The sequence below is a fragment of the Antechinus flavipes genome, chromosome 4, assembly GCF_016432865.1.
Source record: "Antechinus flavipes isolate AdamAnt ecotype Samford, QLD, Australia chromosome 4, AdamAnt_v2, whole genome shotgun sequence".
NCBI classification, from domain to species: domain Eukaryota; kingdom Metazoa; phylum Chordata; class Mammalia; order Dasyuromorphia; family Dasyuridae; genus Antechinus; species Antechinus flavipes.
In genome coordinates, this window is record NC_067401.1 from 262,350,171 (window position 1) to 262,372,768 (window position 22,598).

The following is a 22,598-nucleotide window of genomic DNA, read 5'->3' on the forward strand; positions in this document are numbered from 1 at the left end:
TATTTAGGGAAGACACTGAAGACATAAAATGGGCTGAGCCAAGAACTGAAAAGCAGAAAAAAGGTATAGTGGATTTCATCTGGGAAAGTGGACAGTGCTTTTAACAGCCCTAATTTGCTTCCTGACACAAAAACACACAAATGTTCTTCCAATAATGTGACAGTTTCAAATCTTGGAACACTAAAGCTTCTGAAGTTGAGGAGAACATATTTCTAATGATGAAGTAACATAAAGGAAAACATCAGGAAAATGTATAATCAGAAAAGGAGGTGGGATAGTCATTGTGAAGTGGGAGAACAGATGGACAGCTAGAATATTCCATTGGTAACCAAAAAGTATAAAATGAACTGGGGAAAAGGCCCTCTAGCATGGTAAGTGAACTGATGCTCTATGAATGACATTTCTGAAAGAAAATGAAGAATTAGAATTGAAAAGACAAAAATTTCTCCTTTATAATAAAGTTGGCTTACAAAAACAAAATCACTTTTTAAATACAAAATTGTATTTGCATGAGTTGATGGCAGTTTCCCTGATGAGCTGTCAATGTATAGAGTCATTTCTGTATCTGCATAATACTTTGCATTAGGCAAAAGCTTCATAAGTATTTGCTAAACTGATCAGACAGATCTGAATCTGTGAAAATATGAGTTTATTAATCTTTGATATTCTTCTTACTTATTTTCTCTCTCTTTTCATGTTATACAGGTTGCCTTTTACTCTCTAATCCTGGTTTTCTCATAAAATATGTAAAGGAACTAGCATTGGCTTTTTATGTTAAAAAACTGAGCTATAGTTCAGTCAATAAGGATTAACCAAGATAAGTAAGATAATGAAAGACTATCTCAGTTAAAGAAAGACTTATGAATTTCGAAGAGAGAGTATATTAGGGAAAACCTTTGAAATCACTATAGGTGGCTCTGAAGTTAACCTAGTTCAGTCCTTTAAATGATCATGGGTATATGTGGAAAAAAGTCAGAAGGGAAAGTCTACTTTAGGCTTTCTATTCCTCATAGGAAGACAAATGGAACTGGGAGAGGCTATTGTGTTACTACCAGAGACTTATTTCTGAAAATTGCTCAGATCTCTGAACATTCCTGGCAGGCCTTTTTTCTTTAACCCATCCTCCAAATCTTTCTTTTACTTTCACATCACAGATTAAGGCATCTTTTTTCCCTTTGCCAAAAGACTCCTACATATATATTATGTTTTCTGGAACTTCTGGTATCATTTTTTTTTTTTTAAGAATTTACTGATGTCTTACAGTAATATATCTTTTCTAATATCATACTTCTCAATATATGGCTGTTTTTGGTCCAAGTCTGTGATATAGAAATTCCCTCCAAGAAGGCAAACTAGTAACTCATCTTTAATTTATGATCTTAGAGATAGACAAAAAGAAATTAAGTAGCATGTCTCAGAAGCTTGAGGACGTGCTCCCAGGGCTTCCTGACTCTAAAATAGCCTTTATTTACCTGTCCTTATCAGTTCATGATAAACATCAATCAATTGACATTTACTGTCACCACTAAGTGCAGGTTAGCCCAGATAAAGACAAAGAATTAAAGTGACTTAAAAAAAAAAAAACCAAACATATCAATTTGCATTTTTAATCAATCAGTTAATTTAACAAGGATTAGAAAAGCTTAAACTTCATTTCTAATTGACTAAATCTGCTCACTCAGAGACAATTAGCAGTCTCTAGTATCTAATGAATAGCACAAAATATATAGTCATCATTTCTCCTTACTGATGCTCCTGTGCCATCTAGTGGACAAATAAGTGAAGTTTTTTTTTAAATGAAAAATAACCGAGAAACCATTAATACAATTTTCATCCTACTTCATTTAAATTAGGGACTATCTTTATTAAACAGTCTTTTCCTCTTTAAGAATCTTAAGTTATAGCCAATTTGGGAGGTAAGATATAAAGGCATGAAAGTTAACTAACAGTATAAGACAATAAATGACAAAAGGAGGTGGCTAGAGTACTGTAGAAAGGACCCTTACTCTAAGCTTTAAAACTTAACTATATGAACTTAGACTAGTCATTACAATTTTCTGAGTTTTTGCCTTTATTTCAAAAAATATGGATAATGATACATCATAGAACACTTGTGAGAAACAAAATCACTAATTTAAATCTAAGTTATTAATTTTAATATAATTGGTAGGAATAATAAATGGATTAAAGGAAAAATGAGATTAAATTAGGTTGGATTAGGCTTCCTAGAAAGGATAAAATTTTGAAAACAATCTAAAGGAAAGTCTGGGAAGAGAACGAACTGCACATAAATTTTCTTCAGAAGAGAACAAGTAGATAAGACAGCAGTCTGGCTAGAACAAGAGTTTCAAAATGGGAGTAAAGGCAGAAAAGACTAAAAAAATATGTTGGAGCCATATAATAGTTGTGAGACTAAGGAGTTTGTACTTTATCCTCTAAGGTAACAATATCTTGCAATTATATAAAACCTACTATGTAACAGGCCCTAGGCTAAATGCTTTATAAATACTATCTGATTTGATCCTCAGAATAACACTGGGAAATAAATCCTATCCTTTTTCCCATTTTACAAATGAGAAAATTGAGTTAAACAAAAGTTAAATGAGTTGCTCAAGGTCATAGAGCTAGCAAGTGTATTAGGCTAGATTTGAACTCAGGTCTAACTTCAAACCCAGCTCTACATTCATTGTGCCATCTCACTATCTCATGGAGTGTTACTGAAGGTTTTAAACAAAGGAATGACAATCATAATGGAGCTTTACAATGTTAAATATAGTGGGTTGTGAGCATGGATTGGAACGGGAAAAATAGGAGGCTATTATTATATTTCATGAGGGATGACTCTGAAAAAGTGCATCACAAAATATAAGTTGGAAAGGGTACAAACAATATTTGATGACAATTTCTGTGTCATATACTTTGCCACTGTGATGAAATCAGTGGAACTCTTCTCAAAACATTTTTTAAAAATACATAATTGAAGGAAATGCTAAATTTCAGTAAAAGGTTAGTGAAAATAAATGTAATTTTATGGACACTCTGAAAACTATATGGGGACTCCATTTACAAACTCTTACTCTACATCAAAATAGAGAAGCAGTCATCTAGGCCTGGCCCAAGTCCTCTAAAGAGAGAAGGCAATAATTGTGTCAGAAAGTTTTTCTTTAAATCAATCCTAAATCTCAATTTCTCAATTCCATGCATTGCTCCTAATTCTTCCATCAGGAGCTAAGAACAAATTTAATACCCTTTCCCTATACAGTCCTTCAAAGACTTGAAGACAGCTCTCATGTCTTTTGTTAATAGACTAAATAAGCACCCTTATTTCCTCTACCATGGATGGCTTGCTCTAGATGTTGTTCTTCAAAGTTCATCTTAAAATAAGTTAGGAAGAATTAAATTCAAAATTTCAGATGTGGTATGAACAAGACAGAGTACCCAGAGTATAAAGGAGTGTTTACCTTCTTCCCTATTTATGGACAATATGATTCCAACTATGGCAATATGCATGAAAGGAAGGAGATAAATGAGATATTTTAAAATATATCTATTTTTTTTCCTATTTACAAGTTAAAAAAATTTAAAAACATTTATAATAAGCTTTGAGTTCCAAATTTTCTCCCTCCTTCCCCTGAGATAGCATGCAAATAAAGATTATATAGGTGCAATCATGTAAAACATTGTATTTTGTACAAGAGTCAAATAAAATAAAAAGAATGAAAGAGAAAAAGTGAAAAACGCAGGCAAACCTGAGTTCTATGCAGCTTCAGACACTAACTGTGACCCTGGACAAATCACTTAACCGGTTTGCCTTAATCCCCTGGAGAAAAAAATGGTAAATCATTCCAGTTCAGTCTGTATAATTATTTCTATGGAATTGTCTTAGATAATTCTGGGGCTAAGAATAGCTCAATCATTTGCAGTTCATCATACAATATTGCAATTACTGTGTTCATTGTTCTCTTGGTTCTGTTCACTTCACTTTGCTGATGCAAAGTTCCTACCAGTTTTTCCAGGTTTTTCTGATGATAGCCTACTTGTCATTTTTAATATCCCATTACAATCACCTACCCCAGTTTGTTTAACCATTCCCATTTGATAGGCATTCCTTTGATTTCCAATTTTTAGCCACCACAAAAAGAGCTGCTATAAATATTTTTGTACAAATAGATCTGCTAGTACAAAGACATATTTGTACCAAAAAAAAAAGGGGGGGGATATCATCTCCTCACTTTTCTTTGATATCTTTGGGATGTAGACCTAGCAGCAATATTGCTGGATCAAAGGATATGTACAATTCCCTTTGGGCATAGTTCCAAATTGCTATCCAAAATGGTTGGCTCAGTTCACAAACTATTCCAACAATACATTAGTGTCCCAGTTTTCCCACATCCCCTCCAACATCAATAATTTTTTTTTGTCATATTAGCTAATCTAATAAATGTGAGATAATACCTCAGAGTTGTTTTAATTTGTATTTCAATGAGATATTTTAAAGGTAAAATTTATAGGATTACTGGAAAAAAGAGAATGGGGGAAAGAAAGGTATTAAAGATGATTCTGAGATTTTCAATGTGGGATACTGTTGTACTATTGGGAGCTGTTGGAACACACAGGAGCTACCTGATAGTGGCTGCTGGAGATCCAACCCAGACCTGAAGAATGGATCTCCTCTTCTAAGAGGATAATATGAGGTGACTGAGAGGAAGTTGCTGTTCTCTAACCTCTCTGACTGAGAGGCCATTGCGTTGTCTGACCTCTCTCCTCTTCCCTCTGCCTTCAATTTATCTCATTCCTAGTCTGCAACACCTGTGTCAGCAAAGGCTGCCTTGCAATTCCTTCAGATGTTATGATTCACAGCTATGGAAGCTCTTGGAGAATTGACCTGTTCCTTAACAGGATACTAAAAAGATAATGGTACCCTTAACAGGTAAATGAAATAGGGGAGTAATATAATTGTTTAATTTAAAAATTAGGAATTATGTTTTTATTTTTTAATTATAGCCTTTTATTTTCAAAATATATAAATGAATAATTTTTGACATTCACCCCTACAAACCCTAATTTTTTCTCTTCCTTCTTTCCCTTTACCCCTTCCCTAGTTGGCAAGTGATCCCATATATATTAAACATATGCGATTCCTCTATAAATATTTCCATAAATATCATGCTGCACAATAAAAATCAGTAGTCGTTGCAGTGAGGTTGGTTCAAGCATTTAGGGCTAATTTGGTAATTGGACAATACTCTATGGGCATGTGCTTGGGGAATGGCCCTTCTCACTATCCTGTGCTGGCTCGATATACAGGGAATTGTAGAAGGGACTAGGGGGTGGAGTAAGACTAGCCAGGGTCACTCTCTGGGTGGGAGATGAAGAAAGAAGGTTGAGGAGATTCTGCTTCCATCCAATTCAATCCTACCCCTAAAGACCAAGAATAAAGACTAAGGACTTTTGTTTAACCTGACTTGGGCTGATTCTAAGGGTATCTAGGGTGCTAATGCGGTCATCACAAGATCCAAATGGAAAAGGAATGAGAAGGAAAACAAAATGCAAGCAAACAACAACAAAAAGAGTGAAAATACTATACTGTTATTCACATTCAATTCTCACTGTTCTCTCTCTAGGTGCAAATGGCTTTCTTCATCACAAGATCATTGGAACTGGTCTGAATCACCTCATTTTTGACAAGAGCCATGTCCATCAAAATTGATCATTGTATAATCTTGCTGTTGCTATATATAATGATCTCCTGTTTTTGCTCATTTCACCTGGCATCAGTTCATGCAAATCTTTCCAGGCCTCTCTGAAATTATCCTGCTGATCATTTCTTATAGAACAATAATGTTCCATAACATTCATATATCATAACTTGTTCAGCCATTCTCCAACTCAAGGGCATCCGCTCAGTTTCTTGCCACTTTAAAAAGGACTGCCACAAACATTTTTTACACATGTGGGCCGCTTTCCCTCCTTTATTATCTCTTTGGAATACAAGCCCAGTAGAAACACTGCTGGATCAAAGGGAATGCACAGTTTGACATTCCTTTGGACATAAGAAACTTGTTTTTACAACAAACTCAAAAACATAAAATGAACTCCCCAGCCAAGCAAACAATTCCTGATCCTTCTGAATAACATTTTGCTATATTAGCACAACTGGAAGTTGAGTCTAAATTGTCATTAAAGGCACAAATCGAAAGTTTTGCTGAAAGTAAACAAATTAGTCTTTATTATAGTAGATAGAACTACTTAGATGATAGGCAGACAAAAAATTCTCATAGGTAGATACATTTTGAAGTCTAATATATAAAACCTTTAAGTGTTTTTATTTAATATCTTTTTTTTTATTGTTTCTTAACCCAGGTTCTATAAATTTAAAAACATCAACAATCCAACCATATTTCAACTAAATTAGTTTTCTTTGTAATACCATCTTTTAATTTTATGCATTTAAAATATTATTCTAGGAATGGATCCATAAGCTTCAATAGACTACTAAAGTAAAACAAGGAGTCAATGACAATAAATAAAATGATACTCACTCTTCATTCAGAAGAGTGAATCAATTTATAGGAAGAAACTAAAGAGTTCAAATAGAATATATTCTCCAAATTTGGAGATGCCAGAAAATGTGATTACAGAAATCAAAACTGTTAAAAAGCAAAAATAAAATGGATAAGGATAAGCTATCTGTCTATATTCAATATTTTCCCACACTTATAAAATATCCCATCTTAGCTACAAAAACAATTAAGATATCAAATTTCTCCTTAAGGAGATTATAATCAACAAGGAATGAGAAGATTAATTCCAAGGCCAATGTCTAAGTGGTTAAGATATCAGGAAAAGCTCTGTGAAGGAGATAACATTTTAGTTGGACTTCAATGGAGAGAAGTGAATGGTCGGTCACTGGGCAAAAATTTATTTCTCTCCACTGAAGCCCAGCTCAAACACTCTCTCTTCCCCAGAGCCATCCTGGGTATCTTAACCACTTAGACTGGCATAAAAACCTTTGTTAAAAATCTCACTAATACATGTATATGTGATATATTATGTTAATAATATAATTGTTATATTATAATTATAATAACATAAAAATATTGTTATCATATTGTTTCATTAGACAGTAAGAATCACTTTGAAGGTGATTAATATCTGATGCAACGAAGGTAGGTGGTTCAGTGGATAGAGTACTGGGGTTCCAGTACTTGTGTACAAATTGGAACAAAAGGTTTTGCAACTATCAATGCTGAAAAATTACCATGCATATATCTTGTAAATAAAAAACTATAATGGAGAGCAGAAGAATGAATGAAAAAAAATGTTTTTAAATGCTATTATGCAGTATCCACTAAATACTGCATTAAGGGTAGGGAATACAAATACAAGCAAACTCATAGGAAGAACTAGAGAAGGATTGGAGTGATACAAACTATCTGTATAATATAGTTTCTTTCAGGAAGAAAGTAAATGCTCAACAAGAACTTGTACACAAGTATACAAGTACTTGGTTACTATGAATTCCTAGGTGTATTCAATTATGAAGGATATAAGAATAAAACCACATGAAGAATCTCTTCTCAGAAATTTTTGGCATTTAAATCGCTGCTTACTTGTGGGATCCTGAGTAAGTCACATAATCTTCCTAGTCCTCAATTTCCTCCTTTGCAAAAGGAGGTGGTTGGTTAGGATGACTTCTAAACTCTCTTCCTCCCTTAAATGTCAGAAACTTGTATTTTCTGTTTGCTTCTTTTCTCTGACAAAGAGAATATCCTTTCAATTGGAAAAACAGAACAAAAATGACTAACAAGGAGTGGATTCTCAAAATAAGTGAAGAAACAATAAGAGAGCACTTGATACCTCTTGATGAAGTAAAATAACCTGGCATATATGAATTAGGTACTTAAACAACTTTTGGGTATGATTGCTAAACTAATGCAAGTGACAGTTAAAGGTTGTGGACAATGAGAGAGGACAGGAAAAGGGCAGAATACATGATTTTCAGGTAAAAAAGAAAATGAAATTTGTAAACTATAGGCCAGTGACCTTGACTTCTATTATTGGGAAAATTATAGAAAGACTAATCCATTATTAATCAGAGAAATGCAAATTAAGACAACTCTGAGATATCACTAAACACCTGTCAGATTGGCCAGAATGACAGGGAAAGATAATACGGAATGTTGGAGGGGATGTGGGAAAATTGGAACACTGATACAATGCTTGTGGATTTGTGAACACATCCAGCCATTCTGGAAAGTGATTAGGAACTATGCTCAAAAAGTTATCAAACTGTGCATACCCTTTGATCCAGCATTATTATTACTAGGCTTATATCCCAAAGAGATCTTAAAGAAAGGAAAGGGACCTGTATGTGCAAAAATGTTTGTGGCAGCCCTCTTTTTGGGTCCAGAAACTAGAAACTGAGTGGATACCCCTCAACTGGAGAATGGCTGAATAAATTGTGGTATATGAATGTTATGGAATATTATTGTTCTGTAAGAAATGACCAGCAGGATGATTTCAGAAAAGCCTGGAGAGACATACACGAACTGATGTTGAATGAAATGAGCAGGACCGGGAGATCATTAGATATTTCAACAACAACACTATATGATAATGAATTCTGATGGACGTGGGAAACAAATCAGTTTCAATAGAGCAGTAATGAATTGAACCAGCTATGCCCAGCTAAACAACTCATGGAAATGAGTGTGAACCACCACATAGAATCCCCAATTCCTCTATTTTTGTTCGCCTGCATTTTTGATTTCTTTTACAGGTTAATTGTTCACTATTTCAAAGTCCGATTCTTTTTGTGCATCGAAATAACTATATGGACATGTATACATATATTGTATTTAACATATTTAACATGTATTGGTCTACCTTTCATTTGGGGAAAAGGGTGGGGAAAAGGAGGGGAAAAATTGGAACAAAAGGTTTTGCAACTATCAATGCTGAAAAATTACCATGCATATATCTTGTAAATAAAAAGCTATAATAACAAAATGACTAATCAATATGAATATCCAAAACCAAACCAAAACAAACATTGCAAAGAACTGCTATGGCTTCTCCAAGAATGCTTCATGATCTACCATGAAATGGTAATGAAATTGCTTGGAAGGGAAATAAGGAAGGAAACAAGAACTAAGTAAGTGCCTGTTATATGCTAGGCACTGAGCTCCCACTTTACAAATATTTCATTCTATCTTCACAACAACTTTGAAAAAATGATGCTATATCATCCCTATTTTTACAATTGAAGAAAATGATTCTCCTCCCCCATCCCCCCCCACCCCAGGATCACAATGGAACCAGCTTTTGGTAAAACGGAGAGAGAAGCAAATTTGGGTCCAATATATGGAAAACAAGTCTTAATAATTAAAGCTCCTCAAAAGTTGAAGGTACTGCTTTGATAAGTAGAGAAATTCTATGTCATCAGAGGTCATCAAGCAAATGAATAGTTTTTCTGTGTATCACAGCAGAAACTGTTCTTTGGATACAGGTAAGATTAGTTGGCATTAGGATTCCTCCCAAATAAGAAATTCTGTGGTTCTATGAAAAAGTCTCCAACAGTTATATGATATAACTGTATTTTTTATAAGTCCACAAGAAAAAGATCTTCATAACATAACAGAAATGCATTTATTCTGGAATTGAAATCTTTGGCCTGTTTAGGTAAAATGTTTCTAAAACAGACTAATTTCCCAAATGTTTCTATAGCTATTTTAATTTTTAAAAGTTACCCCCAATTGCACTTTGGTAAAATGTGGGAGGAATGTCACAATTAAGCTTTTTTCATTCTGGTAAAAGTATCTAGGGATATTTGTATAAAAGATTTCTAGATCATATTTTTTTTGCTTTTGTTTTTAAATTAAACACCATCGTAAAAATATATATACAGATGACATACATTCTACTTTTACAGGCATATATGCTTTAAAAATGTGATATGTAACCCTATGAGTGTCAAGTAGTGAAGAGAAAATAGCAATTAAATTTAAACAGTGATAAAAAACAAAAACAAAAACTACAAACCAGGTAATATTTAAACGTTACAGTGTACAAATGTGTGTGTTTGTGCATGGATAAGAGCTATTTGTAATTATAAACCAGTCATTTGTGTGGCAGAAAGCCAGGCGGTAGAAAATAGAAGAGAAACCTGGAAATCAGCTAGCTGCATTAACTGAAAACTGTTAAAAAGAGGGAAGAACAAAACAAAAGTGGTATAGAAGGCAATTAAGTTCTCTCTGACTGAAAGAGAATTACAGTGAATCAATCTGAATATGGTTTCCCCTTTTCCATCTGTTTACTCATAAGAAAGCATATTGGAGGTTTTGGTGTTCAATAAGTGATTTCAACCAATACAGGAGGAAACTCAGGACAGTCAGTAGAATAGGATGATCTCAGATAAAAAGAGTCAGAAGGCAATTAGATTCCTCCCTCCAAATATATAGGTAATATAGCTGTGAATGGGAGACACAAGGGGTATCAAAATTTTTCTTCCTTTGAAAAGAAAAGTCAATGAAGTAGTACCTGGAAATAGTTTAAGGTCAACAAAAAATTGAATTTGTACTCAGGTTTTTATAATTCATCAAATTTTGCTCAATTTCTTGTGAAAGGATATATTAGATTTTAATGATCCTTTATTTTAATAGAGATCTAATAAAATAAAAGCCACTCTCCAATAGCAAAGTGGTTTAAGGATATTAGTTCTAAAAAGGAAATGAAAACTTAACAACATAACAGCATCCTTCAAATTACTTAAGAATAATAAAGTAAATGAATATGGCTGAAATTTTACTTCACAACTATCAGATATGAAAATGGAAATGTTAGAGGGTCTGTGGGAAGACAGACATTAAAGGAGAGTTGATCAATTTATAAACTATCCAACTCTTCTGGGAAACAATTAGGAATTATTCTAGAGAAATTACTTGACTTTTTATACTCTGACTCAGTGACACCACTATTAAGGAAAAACTACAAGGAGACTAAAAATTAAGGGAAAAGTTACATACATACAAAAAGATTTACAGTGGCATCTTTGAAATGGAAGCAAATTGGCTACCAATCAATTGAGGGATACCTAAAAAAAATGGTAGCTTACGATGAAAAAAAGACAAAGTAAGCAGAACTACAACAATTTACAGAACCATAATATCATGAAACAAAATAACAATGGCAGACATCAATACACTGATCAATGCAGTGACTAATTATTTGACTTCAAAGGACTGACAGAGAAACATGTCTCCTTTCTCTTAGCAGAGAAACAATGGATTGTAGGTGAAGAATAAAACATTCACTGTCAAATGTGGACTATATATTGATTTATTTTGCTTAATTCTTTATTTGTCTATAAGGTGGAGGAAAGGGAAGTCACTGTAATTCACAATAATAAAGCGGTCTTTATAGATGAAATTATAGTGCTATAAAAGATTGTAAGTAAAAAGGTCGATTTTATTTCATTCCATGCATTAAGGAGTTCTTTGAGATTCTGGTACTCACAATTAAGTCATGGAAAGTTTAAAGATTTTAAGGCTTCTATCCTGCGAACCAAATTACATACAGGAGGAAAGAAGTTCATCACTAGAGAAAATTCCAATTTGGAGATCTTAAAGTTAAATATTTTGTTAGAAGAACAGCTTTCAATTTGATAAGGAAAAAAAAAAAAACCTGATTTTTATAGATGGGAGTTTATCTTTAAATATTAGAAAAATCTGTATAGTGAGGATATCTAGAATTGAATCTGTTATGCCTCTGTATCTAAGAAATATTTGTCAGTTGATAAAGTTCACACTTTGATCAATAACACAGAATTTAAATGTCATATTGTTAAAATCCAAAATAATATTTCTAACTATACCTAAAATAAAATGTTATATAAGAAATAAAAACCTTTTATTGGCCTTCCTTTCTCCATTTTCCTCTCTTCAGTTCATTTAGCATATAACTCTGGGATCATCTTTCATAAACTGTTGAATGACATCATGCCCTCTTTCAAGAACATACAGTGGCTCCTGTCTACTGGATCAAATCTAAATTCTTCAACCAAGCATTCAAAGTCCTTCATCAACTAACCAACCCTCTACTCCTCCCCCAACAACATTCCTCTACCTAATCTCTAGTTATTTCCCTGTTAGACTGTTTCCTTTCTGTTTTCCAAGAGTCTTTTAGTCCAATTTTCTTGCTGTTTCTCATACTGATCTCTGGTATGAAATACCCTTCTTTGTTGGATCATGCTTCTTGGGATATATAAGACAAAAGAGATCCTTACTTTTTGTAAGAAACTTCTCTCACCATCCTGTTTTATCAGTTACACTCTTATTTTTACAAGTTCATATCTTCTGGATCATATTATCACACATTTATTTTATTCCCTACTTAATTTAAGTGGCACATTTGGTTCCCCTAATTAGACTGAATATTCCAAGGAAAGAGATCGATTTCTCTGCTATGTTTCTTCCTTACCTGGTGGGTACATACCAGCTACACAGTAACTATACAAATTTAAAGATTTTTTTTTTTCATATCCACTTCACAAAATGTTTGCTGAAGAATAAATTGACATTAAATAAGAATTTTAATGTTTTTTAATAATTAAAGATAAGGAAGGATATGTTGAAAAGAATAAAGCATCTTAAATATATGTATCATATTTAATAAGCATATTAAACATACAATTTTTTTCCCAACCTGAGTCTACACTAAATCACTGAGATAATCTTTCTTAACAGCATTACCAACAAAAAAGTCACATATATTTTGCTGATTCATCATCATAGTATAATAGTGAACCTAGGTTTTTAAAAGCTATGTCAGAGATGCAAGGCCTGCTGGATTCTACAAAGTTGCAATGGCTTTGAGTATACTTTCTGAAAACAAATCTAGATAAAATTCAGAGAGATTAAAAAAAAAAAAAAGATTGAATTTTTTCCCCCAACAATTTATTAAGGATTTCTATTAGGGCATGGAGGGATTACTATTTGGTATGCTGGAGGGACTGATCACATCAATTTAATCATATTTATCATAAACCACTGAATTTGATTTAAATACTTGCAGAGCTTGTCTGTATGGTTTTCAAGTGGGTTAATTCTGATAACATCAGGAGTGATTATTTCCCCCTCCTACTAGTTAGAAGCTGGTCATACTAGTAAGATTTATGGGACTTAAAATAATATGTCAAACAAAGGAAATATATTTAATATAATTAGTTCTCATGTCATTTTGTCAATTTTGAGATAGTGAATTATTAGTGTAAGCAATTACAATAATAGATCCCTTAAAGAATATAGTTTATCTGTCTTATTGATTTAAGTCTAACTGCTTGTTTACATGCATGTGAGGATATGCCAAAAGATAGATTTCATGAATTTTTGAAAATTTCAGTCACATGCACCAAAAAAAAAATAAATAAATAAAGGCAAGTGGATCAATGGCTACATTTATATATACAACTGCTTTTTTTTTTTTTTTTTGAGAGTGGCGAAATCATAACTACTTAAAAAAGTAATTAAACACTGTAGTACCACTAGTGTTGACTACAAGAGGAAAATTTGAGAAAAAAGCCCTAACTTGCTATTTTATCCTCCAATAAGTATTTATATCTATAAATGAATAAACATATCCACAATGAAAAGTTTGAAATAAAGATACATATTTTGACAAAAATTAATGGAAAAGAAAAGGAATTTTCTAAGACTTGCTCATTGGTTAATGCAAATGAATTAAAATGCCTAAAGTTGGTTACTAAGATGTGACACTAAGGGAAGTAATGTTGTGTTATGAGGAGAAAAAGCATTAATTTGAAGTCGGAAGACCTGAGTTTAAAGCCTGAATCTTCCTTTTCTCTTCTACCTCTGTGACTTTGGGCAAGACAATTGTACCTCTCCCCTATACATTCTCCCAAACTGTTTTGTTTATTCTTATTTATGTATACACTATTTTCTCCAATAGAACATAATCTTCTTAAGGCAATGGCTGTTGCAGCTTTGTCTTTGTTTCTCCACTACCTTGTGCAGGGTCTGGTATTTTTATGCTTTCTGATGGACTGAAGATGATTTTTAAAGTCCTTTCTAGATTTAAATTTATAACCCACTGATGATCCTTCAGAGAAGAGAATTTGTCTTATTTACCTTTGTATCTATCTTCTTTGGTACTCAGCACAGTGACATATGCTTCTTCTGTTCTCTTCTCTCTCTCTCCCTTCCTTTTTTCATATATGCATGTATTTATTTGTTGAATTGATGAAAAACTTTGCTAAATAGGCAATCTTCTTCTTCTCCTTTCCCCTACTCCCAAAGTAATTAAAAATCACCAAAGGATAAAGAATTCTGATTTTCAAATAATTATTAATTAAGCAAGAATATGTTTCATTCATCATATACTCATGCACATATACTCCTAAAGACATTTATAAATATGCAAGCAGTCATTTTTAGATTGATATTAGACAGACAGGCTATTATGGGAATGCCAAAAGCTGGTAGTCTCACAAGAGAAAATGGCAACTTTGATATGTACATGATAAGATTCTCAGAGAAGTCCATTTCCTCTTGCAGATGATTTAATTTATCAGTGTTCTGATAAATCCAGGCTTATTAGCTCCTTCTGTTCCTCTTATTTGGTATTATAGACGTACATGTGCATATTAGTTCTTGGTCAGGCTAGTGCACCCAGTAGGATAATAAGGTACTACAAGGACAAAGATTGTTTTTCATTTTGTTTTTGCATACTCCTTGCCTTGCACAGTACCTGATAAGAATATATGCTAATAAATGTTGTTGAAATTCTTGTGTTTGTATTGTAACTCTAATGAAGTGTTCTTTGGTATATACTTAGCTTTTAATTTTCTAGTAATTTATTTTTCACAGAAAAGCACTCCACATTCACATCATTCTTCTATTTCTGTTTATTTCAACAGACTGCCAGATTCTAACTTGCTCTTGAAGTTGTTCTATTAATAAGCTACTTACGTTACATAGTCATAATTGTCAATTCATTACTAAAATATTGATTTCACTATAATACTAGCATACTTCAAGAAGTAGTTGTTTCCTTATCAGTAAAATTGAGCAAATTATTAAGTAGCAAGATAGCTAGGTGGCACAGTGGGTAGAACGCTGGCTCCATAATCAGAAAGACCTGAGTTCACCCAAGTTTCTGGGATAAGAACGCATTATTTGACAAAAATTGCTGGGAAAAATGGAAATTAGTATGGCAGAAACTAGGCATTGACCCACACTTAACACCGTACACCAAGATAAGGTCAAAATGGGTTCATGACCTAGGCATAAAGAATGAGATTATAAATAAATTGGAAGAGCACAGGATAGTTTACCTCTCAGACCTGTGGAAGAGGGAGGAATTTATGACCAAAGAAGAACTAGAGATCACTATTGACCACAAAATAGAAAATTTTGATTATATCAAATTGAAAAGTTTTTGTACAAACAAAACAAATGCAGACAAGATTAGAAGGGAAACAATAAACTGGGAAAACATTTTTACAATCAAAGGTTCTGATAAAGGCCTCATTTCCAAAATATATAGAGAATGGACTCTAATTTATAAGAAACCAAATCATTCTCCAATTGATAAATGGTCAAAGGATATGAACAGACAATTCTTAGACGAAGAAATGGAAACTATTTATAGACATATGAAAATATGCTCCAAATCATTATTAATCAGAGAAATGCAAATTAAGACAACTCTGAGATACCACTACACACCTGTCAGATTGGCTAGAGTGACAGGGAAAGATAATGTGGAATGTTGGAGGGGATGTGGGAAACCAGGGACACGGATACATTGTTGGTGGAATTGTGAGCACATCCAGCCATTCTGGAAAGCAATTTGGAACTATGCTCAAAAAGTTATCAAACTGTGCATACCCTTTGATCCAGCAGTGTTTCTACTGGGCTTATACCCCAAAGAGATACTAAAGAAGGGAAAGGGATCTGTATGTGCCAAAATGTTTGTGGCAGCCCTGTTTGTAGTGGCTAGAAGCTGGAAAATGAATGGCTGCCCATCAATTGGAGAATGGCTGAGTAAATTGTGGTATATGAATGTTATGGAATATTATTGTTCTGTAAGGAATGACCAGTGGGATGAATACAGAGAGGACTGGCGAGACTTACATGAACTGATGCTAAGTGAAATGAGCAGAACCAGGAGATCATTATATACCTCAACAACGATACTATTTGAGGATGTATTCTGATGGAAGTGGATTTCTTCGATAAAGAGAGCTAATTCAGTTTCAATTGATCAAAGATGGACAGAAGCAGCTACACCCAAAGAAAGAACACTGGGAAATGAATATAAACTGCTTGCATTTTTGTTTTTCTTCCCGGGTTATTTATACCTTCTGAATTCAATTCTCCCTGTGCAACAAGAAAACTGTTCGGTTCTGCACACATAAATTGTATCTAGGATATACTGTAACCTATTCAACATGTAAAGGACTGCTTGCCATCTAGGGGAGGGAGTGGAAGGAGGGAGGGGAAAAATCAGAACAGAAGTGAATGCAAGGGATAATGCTGTAAAAAACTACCCTGGCATGGGTTCTATCAATAAAAAGTTATTTTAAAAAAAAAAAAAAAAAAGACCTGAGTTCAAATCCAACCTTAGGCACTTATTAGCTGTGTAACCCTGAGCAAATCACATAATCACAGTACACACTGTGCTAGGTATAGAAAGATATAAGGTCCTTGCCCACATGGAGCTTACTGAACTGGAGCTATTAACAAATTATGTTTATATAAAGCCTAAAAAGTGTAACAGTTCTGAGTCAAGCTTCAAATCCAATCTTCTAATTCCAAATATCATTGTTTTCATTATTTCAGTCAGCCTCTCCAAAAGTATAAATGCCCTGGAATAATTTCCTTATCTAGTCTTGAGTACATAGCTAGATCATTCAATCAACAAAGTATACATCATTATAGCCAGTGCGCGTGCGCGCACACACACACACACACACACACACACACGCACACGTATCTAACTTTAAGGTTCGCAGCAAAAAGCACTTTTTAAAAACTCACTTCATCCTAACAACAAGCCTATGAGGCAGATGCGATCCATTTTGCAGACAAAGAAACTGAGGCAATCAGGTTAAATGACTTGTCCAGGATCACACAGCTAATTGATGATAGAGAGAGGATATAAATTCAGTTTTTCCTGTTTCCAGTTCCAGTACTTTATCTATCTTGCTATCTAACTGCTTTATTAAGCACTTAGTATGTGCTAGACACAATAAGTACTAAATTGCAAAGATATAAGAAAAATAGTCCCTTTTCAGATCTGGAATTCTGGGAAAAAATTGGGGATTATGAGAACAGAATGTTGTATATGTTATCATATACATATCAATTGTCTTTGCTGAACCATTTTTCTTATATATCTAGACATAACAGTGATATGAAAAGAAAAAGCACCGATAAGTTGTTGTTGTTTTTTTTTTTAAGACCTAGGGTTTTTATATGTCTGCAAGCTCAGTTGTGTATTATATATGTAACCTCATAATTAGTAAATGACATATTTAATTTCACTAAAAAACAAAAAGACAAAGTGTCTACAATAGAGAAGGTGATAGTATAGTACTCTATCTTGGGTATCAAATTTTAAAGAGAACACCGAGAGAGGACATCAAGAAGGCATTGCCCAGGACGGTAAAGGCCCAGGGTATTACATAGTATGAGAATCAACTGAAGGAAATGAGGATGTTTATCCTAGAGAGACAGGGACATGGCAGTCGTTTTTAAATTTGTGAAGGACTGTTACACAGAAGAAGGAATTTGGTTTGTTTGGCCTTGGAAACCAGAACAAGGAGCAATGGGCACATTAACAGAGAGAATGACTATAGATGACATTTTTGTTAGGGATAATACACATAAGAAGGTGGAAGGGATATAGCATCTCTGGATAAATCTATTATAGTAGAGTATTAGTTATGGCTGGATACAAGGCAGCTTTAGTGAATAACTCTTAAGTGTGATTTTGCTGGGAGAGTGGAAAAACAGCTGAAGAAAATAATTTGTTTTAACATTTTGAATTGCTTTGTCATCAACAAAATCATTGAAAAAAACACTGGCATATTTTCTTGATAACTATCCTGTGAAAAATAATACAAGTGTTATATATTATAAATAATGAAACTGAGGTTCACAGTAGTTAAGTGATGTGAATCCACAGGCATAAGATTATTAAGTGTTAAGAGTCAGGATTTAGAACTAATTCAAACACCAATGTAGATGTATGACATGTAATCTAGTAAAAGATGTTGGATTAGTGTAGGAGAAATTAATTTAGGAAAGTATTTCAAAGAGCAATTTGGAGAGGGGGGAAATATAACAAGAATTAGCATTTTTAGACTCTGTATGCCATTTATTTCCCCAAAAGACACGGTGGACAGTTTGTACCAGTCTTGTAAATAACGCAGCCAAATATAAAACCAGATGACCATACTGATTTTCTTTCTAATGTCATAGTCTGTTAGAACATAATGCCTTAAAATGTCAAACTGAGACTTTACTGACAACTGATTAAAACAACAAAAATCTTGACAAGGGGTAAATGATTACTTTCCAGCCCAAGTATAAATTTGTGTTAAAAAAGGGATTCTGAATTTCATACTTAAAGAACTGAGCACATTTGACACACATTATTTTTATAAATCCTCTCTGGCAGGAGTTAATTTGAATGCTTAGTTTGAATATTCATTCATCATCATCACAAAAAATCTGAAACATATATTTACTTTCCCCCAAAAGATTCCCTGTTCTTTGAGATAAATCAAGTTCTTGATTCACTTTAATTATACATGCTTGAACAAACAAAATAACACCACAAAATACTATCACAGATAGCCAGAATGTGCATAGTTCTGTGTAGATAGTAGCACAAAATAAAAGGCACACAATGCAAAATTTGAAATAAATTTACTCTCTCTAGTGTAAAAAACATTCCAAGTTAGAGGAATAATTTAAAAATATATACCATCTTATTTTTAAGTACAAATTTCAAAGACTATTGCCTGAAATTTGCCACTGTTTGTCAAGTACTTCTTAATTACAGAAAAACAATATATATTTGGCAGTTAGTGACAAGAGCTTTTAGTTTTGTTTGGTCCAGATTTGTACAGTATATGAATGGGCATACTGGCTATTTGATTAACTATCTCTATGGCTAGAAATCTGGAATAAGAACCAGCAGCAAAGATATTACACTTATTAGTTCAAGACTAGGGGCCTCCAACTATTTCAGAACTTCAAAATCTATTAATAAACATATGGCAGAGTGGAACTGCCATCTGCTGACAAGATAGCTCAGTTATTACAAATGTGAAACTTTGTACTAATCTTTGAATTTTTCAGTAGAACTTTTATCACATATGTCATTATACATAAGACTTTTGATCCACATGTTATTATATGTAGTATTTAAATTAGTACAAAGACAAATCTATGTACTCTCTTAAAACTAAGTAAATATTACATAAATACCTGCTTTTTTGGGGGGAGGGGATAACTTTTTCAAAATTATTTCATAATTTCTTAAGAAAACCAAATTAATATTACTGTCAAGACTACCTATAATCCCACATGAAATCAACAGTTACCAATTTAAAGCCCCTCTGGCTGTAAATTTTATTTTAACAAATTACAAAATATATGACCAAAAAAAAATCACTATACATTACTTTACTTGGAAATTCTTCTACTGACCCTTCCTAAAGTATTAAGATACTAATATAAGTGTCAGACTTTGTACAGTATAACTTTGGCATGCTATCTTCAGGATCCATATTCTAGAGCTGTTTTATAAATTGAAATTACTTTAAATAGTCCCTGTAGTTCAGAAACTAAACTCCTCTAAGAGTATGTAAGGTAGGTATCTATTCATAAATTCTACTCAACACTTAAGTATCACACTTTGGTTTCAATATAGGAAGCTTCAAAACTCAGAAATTCTAAATTATTAAAGGTTCTCCAACACTTGGTCCTGTCTGTTGATGTCTACTTCTGTTTTAGTTAAATTCATCTACTGTCTTCCAGCATACCCCCTCAACTTCTTTACACATGGAACGACTTTCATATTCTTTTTCATCACTTTCTTCAAAATCCAATTCAAAACTCCATGCATATAATCTTTGATGAATTATGATGAGGAATCCACTCAACATAGAAATGACTGGTTTACATTATATGCACTTGCAGTCAATCACTGAGATAAGACAAAGGAAGGGCATGATAGCTTTCTAAGGACCTGAAAGCTTTTTGGACTGACATGTCACAGATTTGACTAGGGTAATAGGAATTCACAAAGTTTTTGCAGAGTCCTCAAGCAGACAATGGATGGTCATATGGTATAGGGGATTCCAATCAGTTATGAGTTAAATAGATAATCTCTTTCAATTCTTAAGATTTTGTGAGGCTTTGTTCTGCACAGCTCCAGCAACTGTTCCTCAAGTATGTGTTTTATTTCTTCAACTAGAATGTAACTTCTTTATCAAACCAAGTATTTTAATTCTAATATAATCTTGTGCACACAAAGTAGAAATTACATAACTCATAGAAAAAACAGTCTGTGAATGTTTCCCCTTTCTATGGAAGTCTCATTACAAATTCTATAATGAGAATAGAATACAAGATTTTATAGTCTTAAGATCTGAGTACAAATTCTAGTTCTACTACTTTACTAACTATGACATTTACACAAGCCCTGATCCATAGACATAACACATCAGTGGTTAAAAAAAAAAAAAGTTATAATTTTTATATATGAAGCATAATCATTTTTCTCAAAAGTGTAAGAATGTGAGCCCCAATGAGGTAAAAAGATAGATTTTTATTTTTAAAAAATCCTTTAAAATAACAATGAATTAAAAAAAAAAAAAGAAATAACGATGAAATTGCACTATTTCTTCTTAAGGTTTCTCTGAGTTTTACCAATCAACATGAATTATAACATTTTTATTATGCTTTGTTCACAAAATAAGATTCTTTCTGGTCTTATGACCTCTGGCAAATAACAATCTGATCAGTTTTGTTATATGTGAGAGACATGGCGTCCTCAATAAGTTATTCACATGAACAAAATGGAAAAAATATTCTTTCATATATAATATAAACATTGGTACATACTGTTGCTAACTACACAATACTACTAAGAATAAGTATTGTAAAATTAAAAAGTTGAGTATGTAATTTAAGAATTGGAAACATGTTAGCTCTAGAAATGTGGTTCTTTAAAATATTTTTAAGACAGGAAAATCATATGATCACATACCTAAGAGTTGTAAAGGGACATCAGAGGCCTCCTACCTCAATACATTTATTTTATAGATGAAGAAACTGAGGTTCAGGAAGATTAATAGACTTGTCCTAAGTTCACGCACATGGAAAAAGGAATTGACACCAGGGTAGATTCTCTAACTTTAGAGTTAGTACTCTTTTCAAGAACAGTACTCTGTCTAAAAAAATTTTTTTTGGAGCTGTTGAATTGACACATGTCAATCTCCTTAAAACTTTCAAGAGATTTCTTTTTTAATTTTTTCTTAACACATAATTTGTTGTTTTGCTCTGAACCTACTATTTTCAGAACTGTGAGGATCTTCTGGCAAGGGGGGGAAAATCTCTACTAATGAACATAGGTAGACAAAATATACATCAGTTTTTACTTCTCTTCTAAACAGCATTTATTTAACATATGTTAAAATGTCAATCACATATGTCACTTAGCTACACAAAAAGTAAGAATCAACTTTATTACACTCTGGAAGAAAAAAATTAAGGAGAATTGTGACTAAGAGATGAATTCAGGTTTCCTAATAACTTAGCTCTTTGGGGAGGAAGAGGGATCGGATCTAAATGATGTAGCATCTTTGCATAACTTTGTGCTCTTTTCCTTTATATATTAAACCATGAAGGATCATAGTTTGATTTAAGAGAACAAAACCTCACCTTACAGAATAGATTCATTTGTGAAGTGTAGTCAACATGATTAATGTAAAACCAAAGTGCCTAATCAGAGGGATTTTTGAATCTCTGTAGTTTAATCTTCTTACAGCTTTTACAGAGCTGGAAAGAACCTCAGAAAGACTAAATTACTTCTCAGCCAAATAATGTGTAAACACTTCAAATATAGTTGGAGAGTTAATTTAAAAGTTCACTTTGTAACAAATGTAGTTTTAAATAAAGTCCAATTCCCAATTCCTCTCCTCTCCTACCCAAGTTTTCTATCAAAGGCATCACTTCTCTGTTGGTAACCTCACTCATTTTTAATTCTTCCTTCTCCTTCTCGAAGTAAGTAAATCAACATTCTACACTATATTGACTCTACATCTGCATTATCTCCCATCATTTATCTTCTCAGTTCATCGTTGCTCAAGTTCTCCCTTGAAATAAGTTCCATAAAATAACAGGCTTAAATGAGATGGGCTTTAAGGTTCCTTCAGTCTGACAATCTAGAATACTAACTAATTGTTTACTTCTAGCCTTTTTTCTCAGATCTTCAGTCAAAGAGAAGTTTGGTGCAAACCCTTGGCAATATTGCTATTTCTATATATTGCTGGTATGACT

At 33.1% G+C, this 22,598-nt stretch overlaps 1 protein-coding gene across 2 annotated transcripts in view; it reads right to left on the reverse strand.

Annotated features, from left to right (window-relative positions):
* Nucleotides 1–22,598, reverse strand: part of MAP3K7 (mitogen-activated protein kinase kinase kinase 7) — a 77,598-nt gene that overhangs the window by 52,272 nt on the left and 2,728 nt on the right. The window lies entirely within an intron of this gene.